A 10,540-nucleotide genomic window follows, 5' to 3' on the forward strand; every position below is an offset into this window, starting at 1 on the left:
GGCTTACCATCCTCAAACAGATGGTCAATCTGAGAGGACGATCCAAACACTAGAAGATATGTTGAGAGCTTGTGTTTTGGACCGACCGGTGAGTTGGGATCGGTATATGCCATTAGTGGAGTTTGCATACAATAATAGTTATCATGCGAGCATCGGAATGGCTCCGTATGAGGCCTTGTATGGGAGGAAATGTCAATCTCCGCTATGTTGGTATGAAGCTGGAGAGAAAAGCTTGTTAGGGCCGGAAATGATAGCTGAGACTACTGAACAAGTCAAGAAAATCCGGGATAGGATGCTTACGGCGCAGAGTCGTCAAAAGAGTTACGCCGATCAGAGGCGAAAGCCCTTAGAGTTTGAGGAAGGAGACCATGTTTTCCTTAAGGTTACTCCGACTACGGGAGTAGGTAGGGCGATTAAGGCAAAGAAGTTGAATCCTCGATACATTGGTCCATTTCAGATCCTGCAGAGGATTGGACCGGTGGCGTATCGGATGGCTCTACCACCTCATCTTTCGAACCTGCACGACGTGTTTCACGTGTCGCAGCTTCGAAAGTACACTCCTGATGCTAGCCATGTGTTAGAACCTGAGTCGGTTCAGTTAAGGGAAGATTTGACGCTTCCAGTGGCTCCAGTCAGAATTGATGATACTAGTATCAAACGGTTGCGTGGAAAAGAGGTTTCATTAGTCAAAGTGGCATGGAGTCGAGGCGGTGTTGAGGAACACACTTGGGAACTCGAGTCGGAGACGCGAACGGATTATCCACATTTATTTCCAGGTAATTGCATTTGAATTTTGTGGGCAAAATTCCCAATTAGGTGGGTAGAATGTAAAACCCGGTTAATTAACGGCTAATTAACCCATAAAATGAGAATTTATTCTAGAAAGCCCAAAATGTGATTGTTGTGGCTAAATGTGATAGAGGAGATTGAGACGAGAATTTTGGTACCAATTTTATAGAATTCGGACCAAGATTGGACCGAACGGGCCAAACCGGGCCAATTGGACCCAAAGTGGGCCCTTGGCCCAACATAACTTAACCAAAACCCTAGTTTTCAGCACTCTCTCTCCTCATTTGTTACACACACAAGCTGAAATAGAGTGAGGGAGGAGAAGAACACTCTCTCAAGTTCTCTCCCTTGGTTGATCTTCAAACCACCATAACTTTTGATCTAGAGCTCCGATTGCCGCTCCGTTTGCGGCCACGCGTTCACCGCGGAGAGCTATACAAAACCCATACAATCAATCTTGAGGTAAGCCACGTGTTGCTGTTCGAAATTCCAGCCCTTATTTTCGAGTTTCATGGGTGAAATGTTGAGATTTTGGGTTCTTTGATGTTATAGGACCCAACTCTCTTGAAGGAGAAGGTTAATCTTGTCTCCTTGGACCTTGGGTGTGGTAAGATTCTCAACTCTAGTGTAATTTTGTTGTTCTATGATGTTTGGGTATTGAGATGTTGTGTATGGGTATGATGATTGTAGCTTAGGTTGTGTATATGTGAATATTGGAGCTTGATTGGTGATTTTGAAAAGCTTGGAAAGGGTTTGGTGGTGAAAAATCTGTTCTTGGAGGTATTGAGGCCTTGAGAGCTTGTGGATAAGTGGTTTGGAAGTGCTCCGGTTGAGCTTGGGAAATCGGCTAAGGTATGGTTTCGGTTTCCCGTATCTAATATGTAATGTGGTAGGAAATACTTAGGCTAGAAGCCCTAAGATAGGCATTGAATGGTTGATGTTGTTGAATGATTGAGATATATGATGTGGTCATATATGTGATGATGATTAATGATGCCTTGATGGTATGATGTATGAGGAATATGCATGTTGTGATATATGCTTGATGATTGGTTATGGTTGAATTGTGGGCTGAACCATGTTGATGGTGAGTATGATGTTGATTATGTACAATAATGATTTAATTGGAATTGGTGTTGTTGAGAATTGTCATGAGGAATAGTATATGATATGTCAATATGTTTGAGTTTGAGCCACTTGGGTGAAGTGGGTTAGAATGATGAGATAGTGATTTTGTATATTGTGGTAAAACCTCAATGTGTGAGTTGAGGAGGCTTGATGTTGAAATTGGTATATTTTGATTGATTTCAAGAAAAGGGATGAAAATGGCATGTTTTGATTGATTTTGAAAAGAGTTGGAAATGGCCTGTTTGAAAATGGCACTTTGTGGTTTTTATGAAAAATATGGTTTTTGGGCATACTTTGATGGGACATAACTTGGACTACAGATCTCCGTTTTGTGCCAAAAGTGTTTAGAAATGAAATTGGATCCGGGATGTCCATGCCGTTCGAAGAACGGGTGAAAAACGATTTAAAATGAGAAAGTTATGTCTGTTGGAAGATTGGGGTTTAAATTGGTGAATTCTGCAGCTTTTAACTTAGAAAATTTTTAGCAGAATAACCCTTGCGCGTGGGCGCACCTGGCGTATGCGAGCCGTTCTTCCCGAAAATGCCATCCACGCGTGCGCGTGATGTGCGCGGGCGCGCCGATGGTGCTGCACCCAATGCCCAGCCATTTTCCAGAGAGTTATGCCAGAACTGTGCTAGTGTTGTGCCTGGGGCACGAGAACACCCACGCGTACGCGTGGTTGACACGTGCGCGTCGATTGGCAAATGTTTAATCCACGCGTTAGCGTGCATGACGCTTGCGCGTCGATGAAGTTTTTGAGGCCATCCACGCGTGCGCGTGGAGTGCGCGTACGCGTGGACCTGTTTTCATCCCAAAGTTGATTTTTGAGTTTTGAAAGCCAAATTTCATACTTCTAAGCCTCCGATCTCACCACTTATATCTTAAATCATTATGACATGCCTAGCTATTAAGAAGGGGCTGGGGAATGAGGTAACTTGCGAGTGAAGCAAGGGAAAAATGAATGATCATTGAGGATCAAGCATGATTATGTGAGATGCGGAGGATGGTGGTGGAAGTGCTGGTTATGCCATTGGCCGAAGGGCCGTAATTGTTTATATATTGGCTGGTTCTGGATTGAACCGTGAGCCGGAATAGCTGTGTATGCTATGAATATTGGCTGGTTATGGATTTAACCGTGAGCCGGAATGGCTGATATGGATGTTGATCCATGTATGAGAATTCATGCATGTTTATGCTGAATTATTGATAATTGTGATTTGCACTTCCACTATCGGAGATACGAGTTTCCCTGGGTAGTAGCAGTGGCTAGCCACCACGTGCTCTAGGTTGAGACTTGATACTCTGTTGACCCTATGTCATAAGTGTGGCCGGGCACTGTGAAAGACCCGGATGAGCTCGCCCCCGTAGATATTCACCAGTGAGGGTGATGGATATAGATCATGATTATGATCAAGTTTATAACGAGTATAACTCGAGTTGGGGATGCGTGACAGAGGGACAGTCCAATGGTTAGCTACCAGGACTTGTCGGGTTGGCTCTATAACCGACAGATGATATCATCAGCCACTAGGAACAGGCATTCATCATATGCATATTATATGAATTGTTTGAGATTGCCTATTTGACTGCATATTACTTGCTAATTGCCTAACTGCCTTAATTGTTCCTATTTGAATATTTCTTGTCTGATATAACTGTGTTTGCTACATTCTACTCCTGCTGGTGGTTGGGAGGTTTGAAGGAATTGGAAAGGGAAGTATTAGTTAGATTGAAGAATCTTTAGTCAGATGCCCTTTATGGTTTAGCTTGTTTATAAGCTTTGATATTATTTGGAGGAAGTTCTAGGATTGCCTTCGGCTTTCTTCCATTATTATGTATTATATATGTGGAAGCTGTTACCATGCTGGGGACCTTTGGTTCTCACCCATGCGGATTTTGTGGTTTTCAGATGCAGGACGTGAGGTTTCCCGCTGAGGCATGCTGGAGACTTCTATATTTGCGAAGATCCTTTGTTCTCGGGGCTATGTTTTGGTTTATATGTTTTGCTTAGATACTTTTATCTCCATTAAATAATACAAACTGTGATGACTCCTCTTATGGGAGGTTATGGAGAATAGGTTTTATGTATTTGTGTCCCTTTGGGTTTCCTTTGGGGTTTTCCTTATTTTATCATATGTATATATTGCTATGCTCGGACCGGTTATCTTCGCAGCCGGATCTTGAGTCTTGATATTCTTGTTTTTGACACTCCTTTATATATATATAATCATGCGTTGGTTATCCTTGTTCGTTACGTTATCGATCGGAGTGTTGCGCTTTGAGTTGCGATTTTTTTTGTTTACCCCTTTTTCTACAAAGGCACCTAGTTATAATCAATCATTCATATTACTATACGTACTAATTTTTAATTTAGAGGTCGTAATACCTTGCCATCTCTGAATTATGACTTAAGCATAAGACTCTGTATGGTAGGGTGTTACAACTTAGATTTTAGTATGTTACCTTAAATGTAGCTTCCTAATCAAGATGATTAACAAAAGTAGCACCTACCCACGTGTGAGAATCTGCTAACAAAAAGCAAAAAAAAAAAAAATTAAAAACAATCAGATGTTAGAGATATCCAAGGGTCAGAGATACGTTATTTTGGAAATAAAAAATTTCTTTCTCTCTTTTTAAATTGGGGAATAACCTCTTCTTGAATGATACATGCATGCCAAAAGATATGACAATCTCTTATATTGGTGAAAATTAAGACTCAGCAAGATGGGAAACAAACAAAATTTTTAGTATTAGACAAAAAAATAACCAGAAAGGATACTTGAACTGAGAGTATTCACATAAAGGTATTAACTGGATATTTTCAAAAGACAAAACTTGAGTTGATGAAATCACTGAAAGGAAAGCTAGAAAAAATGAAAAGAGAAGCACAAGAAAAAAACCTAAGAGAAGATCATGTTGGGACTGCAACAGTTAGGGCAAAATCTTAACTTGTTATTCGATTGTCAGAAAATTTACCTGTTGAAAGAAATGGAGACGCCGGGACCACTGGAGATGACGACAAGTTTGTATCTTGTATGATTATTTGGAGTTTAACGATGCAGAAAGTTGGGCGGGGTCTCTCTGGGTTGAGTGGGCTGAGACCTCAGAGAGAGAAGATGGACGGTGATGGCGTTAGGTCTTCTTTCTGACCTTCCTTTTTTTTTATTGCGTGTGTGTAATGCTTGTGAGCTTTGTTTTTTTTATTGCGCGTGTGTGAGGGTAGGGAGGGGAGTGGGAGAAGAAAGAGTGAGCTTTGATTTTTTAATGTTTCTTGGTAATATTAAAGAGCTAGAAATACTAATAGAAGATATAAGATTATAATTAAAATAATGTAGATAATTCCTTAAAAATAAATGACAGTAAAAGAACGGTTATGAGAGATGAATCATTAGACAATACAATTAATTTCACAATTATTAATCAAAAAATTTTTTAATATCTATGATAGCTAAAAATAACTAATATTGAGGAAAATATACATAATTTTTTTATTCATTTGAGAATTTTTGATATAAATAAAGTTTATCTGTCTCAAAGTGTAATTAATTTTAACAATTTTTTCCATTTTTATTTCTATTGATAATTAGAGAAAAAAATGATGGAAAATTACAGAAAAAAATTGAAAAAAATAATTACTGAACGGAAATTGTACGAAATATAAAATAAATTAATAAAAAATAAGTAAAAAAATAATTAAGAACGTATTAATTTTTTTATAAAAAAATATTATTCTTCCTCTTAAACATGAAACTTGTTAAAACAGAAGTTAATTATTGTTAATAATTTTATCATAAAAAATTATGTTTAGTAATAAAATCTTTCTAACAATTTTTTTAAGTAATATTTCCTTTTTTCTTATATGGACCCGATGAATAACTTTTGATAACATAAAAAAAGTAAACTTTGTGTAGATATTAATTGTTTATATGTATTGTAGAATAAAGTTTTTAATTAACCCACAAACCAAGAAAAAAAAATTAAATATTAAATAAAACAATTATCTTCAACTACAAAATGAAATCTAAAAATTTCTATCAAATTAAGATGACACTTGAAAACTTAAAATATTCATCTTTCGAAAAAATAATTTTATAAATAAATTGAATCTTATGAGAAGTAAAATTATAATTAAGTCTAAAGAAAATATATAGTTATAATAATGGTGATATCAAAGCCACAAAGTTTTTGCTAAACTAATTAGGCAATATCCAATTCAAGTGACTAATCAAAGCCGCAAATTTTTTGTTAAACTGATTTGAACTCACAAATACTACACTTTGTGTTATTGTAATTATTGCAGCATTTTCAGCTTGGAATAAAATCTACAAACAAAAAAAAAGTGTATTGTAATTATTGCAGCATTTTCAGTTCGGAATAAAATCTACAAACAACAAAAGAAAAGCAAGAACACAGAGTCAAACACAATTTTTTAATTTTCACACCCGGAAAAAAGGGTCCAAATCATTAACCAAAAGTAAGAATAAATTATATAGAAATTTGGGACCTTCTTATGAGTAGAAATTTATTTGAGAAACTTTAGAGCATGTCATTTCTAGCACCTTAAATCAGTTAGGAAATTGAAGATATTTTAGAATTTTCACATAGAAATAAAAGCCACAAAGAACACATTAAAACTGATAACAAATAAGATAAGGAAATATCAACATTAAAACTCCACACATGTGAATTAGTAAACTCAATTTATGTTTCTAGTCAACATCATATAAAACTTTTAATTTAAGCCAAGTTCAAAAAGCATCTGAACCAGCATGATTAAATTTATTCATTGAACAGTTAGTAGAAAATTCAAATGACTAAAATTTTGCTATACAAACTTATTCAACAAAACTATCAAAATAGCTATAATAATAACTTCTTTATCCATTATCAGAAGCTGAAGAAAAGCATGTTATTCATTCTCCTCCCTATGATCAATTAAAAATCACATTCTGATGATTTTGAGTGTTATCTTCCAACATCCATTCCAGGGGTGAGATTAGAGAAGAGATTTTCTGAATGAGTTGACACTAAGCATAGTTCATTTGTTAAACCTATCACACAAGCAGCAATACAAACAAAACCACCTAATTTTCAGAAGGAAATCACAAGGGAATGGATAAACAGGACCAAAAACAATTAATGTTACTAGAACACAACATCTTATATCAAAACAAAAAACCCAATTTACAAAACAGAATCAGAAAAGAACGCCCAAACAGGGGCAAAAACAAATCCTGCTAATTGGAAGGAAACTTGAGTATCAAAGTAAACAAATATTAAAGAATCTGAAACAAGTCATAACCACTACATACCTACATCAAATGATGGAAAGGGACAGAGAAAGTACAGGACTGCCGTAAAAATTCCCACCTAACTTGTTGTTTCCCAAGATAAGAGAGAGGCAGAGCGACATGAACCCTAGGCTGATTTCCTCTTGAGAACTACCACCGATCTTTAAATGAATCTGACAAATCAGACAAAAAAAAAATTTGTTCCCATGATCCTTTTCCATGAATCCGAATCGCACAGGTAGTTATATCAAAGAGAGAGATCAAGAAATAGATGATAGGCATAATATTGAATAAAAAGATGGAAGAAGACACGGTTTGAATTTGAGGGATACGGAGCCATTACCAATCGAAAACGAAGATGCTTGAAAAGATGATGATTGGACATTTGTAGCTGCAACCGCCGTTGCCGAGGAAGTGGGATGTGATTCTTTAGTTGCCTTGAAGCAAGCCACTGGGATAACGCTCTTCGTGAGCATGTGAAGCCCGCAACAGAGATCTCAGTCTCTCAGCATCGCCGGCATCTCTCGGCTTAGCTCGATGGGTTAGGGTTTCCAGATGGAGGTTGACAAAACAGTATGAATTGTAAATTGTATGAATTCAAAGACACTTAATAAAACAAGAAATGGTCATTATAAATATTGGCATTTGGCATACCTGCACTCCTTTTATCATCTCAGAATCAACATTAATGTGATGTTCATTGACAACATAATCTACCATATCGACTGACATTTGTTCCTGTCACCTGGAAGTACAAAATATATAACATATTGAGTGAATAATGAATAATGATTGTGAAATAAAATAAAGAAAACCACATGAAGTACAAATAAGTTTTTTAAGGATTTCGAAAACATAAAAATAGAGATCTCTAAATTAGTCTATTGTATTCTAGAAAATACAAACATGACAAAAGTAAGAGTTTCAGTGAGAACGATTGGTAACTTGGGGAAGAGACTCACTTTTGAATAAGTGACTGAAACCCCATGGCCAACATCGTACAGATGTCCTATAAAAAATGACAAGATCATTTAAAAATAAATATTGATTAAGTAATCATAAGCAGTAAGCACCCAACCACTCCATAATACATAATAAGGTGGTTAATTATTGTTCGCTTATAAGAGTAAATCAATGAAAAATTTAATTGATTCTTGAAATGTTTTAAGCATTTCAATGGATTAACCAGCAAGCCACTACACACCAAGGGAATGCCCAAATCTGGAATGGACAACACTTGGATAAACCATATTCACCAAACTTGAAATATAAACCAAATTGATCAATTTAAAAATTAATTACCCTTCTTGGGTTGTTGGAGAAGTTCAGAACATTCTCTAACTCCATTGAACATTTTTTAATATCAGAACTAATTGTACTCAAGTGTATTGAAAAAATGCTGATTTTTAACTCAACTAAGTCCATTGAACAAATTACTTTTTTTAAAAAAATAAAGAAACAAGAAAGATTGAAAACAACAATAATGATTTTTAACAATAGCCAATACCACTAATAAGTACCACCACTTTGGTCAATAATATATAAAGAGGAAATGCCCATTAATTAAATAAACAATTAAAAATTCATCCTTTCAGATCCTGAACCATGATAAATAATTTCCCATTCTCTTCGACTACTCTGTTATATCCAGCAGCTTAAGTTCCCATATCCTCTACTTGACTCCCTGAATTCATAAACCAGTATCTCATCACAATAATTAATAAGCATAAAACTGATTCTCAATACACACAATTAACTCACAACCAGAAGTAAAAAAAAAAACACATCAATCCAAAAGGTAACAAAGTAACAAATGAAGCGATCCAAATTGAAACACAATACCCTTTGGAATTTTGGAATAGTTCCAACAAAAATCTCAATTAATCACATACCAGTGCAAAGGAAAACCCCCTTTAACAATGAAATTTATCAAGATGCTTCCCATCCTCTAGCAGTATTTGAAGTATTCTGCAAAATAAATTGGGAGTGACCTATTTATCGTGATAAGTTCCCAACAAATAAGAAATTGCAGAGTGAACAACGACAATTCATAATAATATCTAATTGCTCAAGAAAGATCTAAACATAATAGGAAACCTTAACAACATTTTTTAACTTCTTCTACTCAGTAAATAGATATTTTTGTGATACATAACCTCATCTCCATCACGACCGTCACTGCTGCGACAGCACGACATCTTGTTCGTCTGCTCCAAATGTTGGTTATGCTTCTCCTTTTGCTCCACCAGCACCACCAGAGATTTCGTTCTCTTCCGATCCGAATCTATCTTCGTCGGAATTCCACAGAGAGTGAGAAGAGATGTGTCACTGAGAGGGATCTGAATCAGAATCAGCTTCACAAAAAGGAAAGTAGTGATGAACCTTGGTGCTTCACCAATATGTGCGAAACCCTAACCTCAGCTCCATCACCACCGTGGCTATTGCCACAGTACGACATCTTCTTTGTCTTGTTCAAATCCGGCTTGTGCTTCTCCTTATGCTCCCCACCACCACCAGAGACTTCTTCCTCTTCCGATCGGAGTCAAACTTGCCCGCAATTCTAGAGAGAGGGAGAAGAGATATCTGACTGAGAAGGCTTTGAATCAGAATCAGATTGACGAAAAAGAAAGTAGGGAGGAAGACATGATGTCTTCCTGATGAAACACCCCTGTTCCCCAATCAGATTCATTCTAACTCCACCCTGCGGTCCACAGTATCCTAGAAATTTTTAACCTTTTTTTTACCAAAAAATATCTAACTCTACACTATTAAAGTATTAAGATAGATAACTTTGTTAGATATATCAATAAATAAATTAATAAATGCAACTAAGTATTTGAGTATTGGATGACTAAATCGAAAAAAAAAAGGATGAATAATATATTTTTATTTATTTTTTAGTGGAGTTGATAAATTTCTAATAATAAAAGTAAAGTTACTAAAAAATTCATTAGATTTTTTTTTGAGAAATTCAAATTTATGTTTTTTTAAATTTTTTTGAAATATATATTTTCACATGATAAATAAATAAAAAATACCTTTAACCAATTTGACAGAAAAATATCTTTTTATATGAGATATCTAAATCTAAATATAAAATTATAACACAATTTAAAAAAAATACATTTTTTAAATGATTTTGGAGTTCATTATTTAAATTATTGCATACATTTTAATAACTTGTAACAAAACACACACACATACATACATATATATATATATATATATATATATATATATATATATATATATATATATATATATATATATATATTTACCAAACAAAGCCCACATCTATATATAATAACCATACATACAAATTTAAGCATAA

The 10,540-nt window shown here is 35.4% G+C and overlaps 1 long non-coding RNA gene across 5 annotated transcripts; it reads right to left on the bottom strand.

Moving 5' to 3' along the window:
- Nucleotides 1-6,018: 6,018 nt before the first annotated feature.
- On the bottom strand, nucleotides 6,019-9,939 carry LOC112791014 (uncharacterized). 5 transcript variants are annotated; one of them, XR_011880150.1, is made up of 9 exons: nucleotides 9,626-9,915; nucleotides 9,366-9,537; nucleotides 9,102-9,177; nucleotides 8,814-8,893; nucleotides 8,172-8,218; nucleotides 7,864-7,954; nucleotides 7,553-7,737; nucleotides 7,231-7,382; nucleotides 6,579-6,969 (listed from the first exon to the last, which is right to left on the bottom strand). It is a non-coding gene; the product is annotated as an uncharacterized lncRNA (long non-coding RNA). The 5 variants fall into 5 exon arrangements; XR_011880151.1 differs by lacking the exons at nucleotides 6,579-6,969; nucleotides 8,814-8,893 and adding an exon at nucleotides 6,019-6,240 and having other exon boundaries at nucleotides 9,626-9,939; XR_011880147.1 differs by lacking the exon at nucleotides 8,814-8,893 and having other exon boundaries at nucleotides 9,626-9,939.
- Nucleotides 9,940-10,540: the final 601 nt, after the last annotated feature.

This window comes from Arachis hypogaea, chromosome 3 (genome assembly GCF_003086295.3).
Source record: "Arachis hypogaea cultivar Tifrunner chromosome 3, arahy.Tifrunner.gnm2.J5K5, whole genome shotgun sequence".
In the NCBI taxonomy this organism is placed as follows: domain Eukaryota; kingdom Viridiplantae; phylum Streptophyta; class Magnoliopsida; order Fabales; family Fabaceae; genus Arachis; species Arachis hypogaea.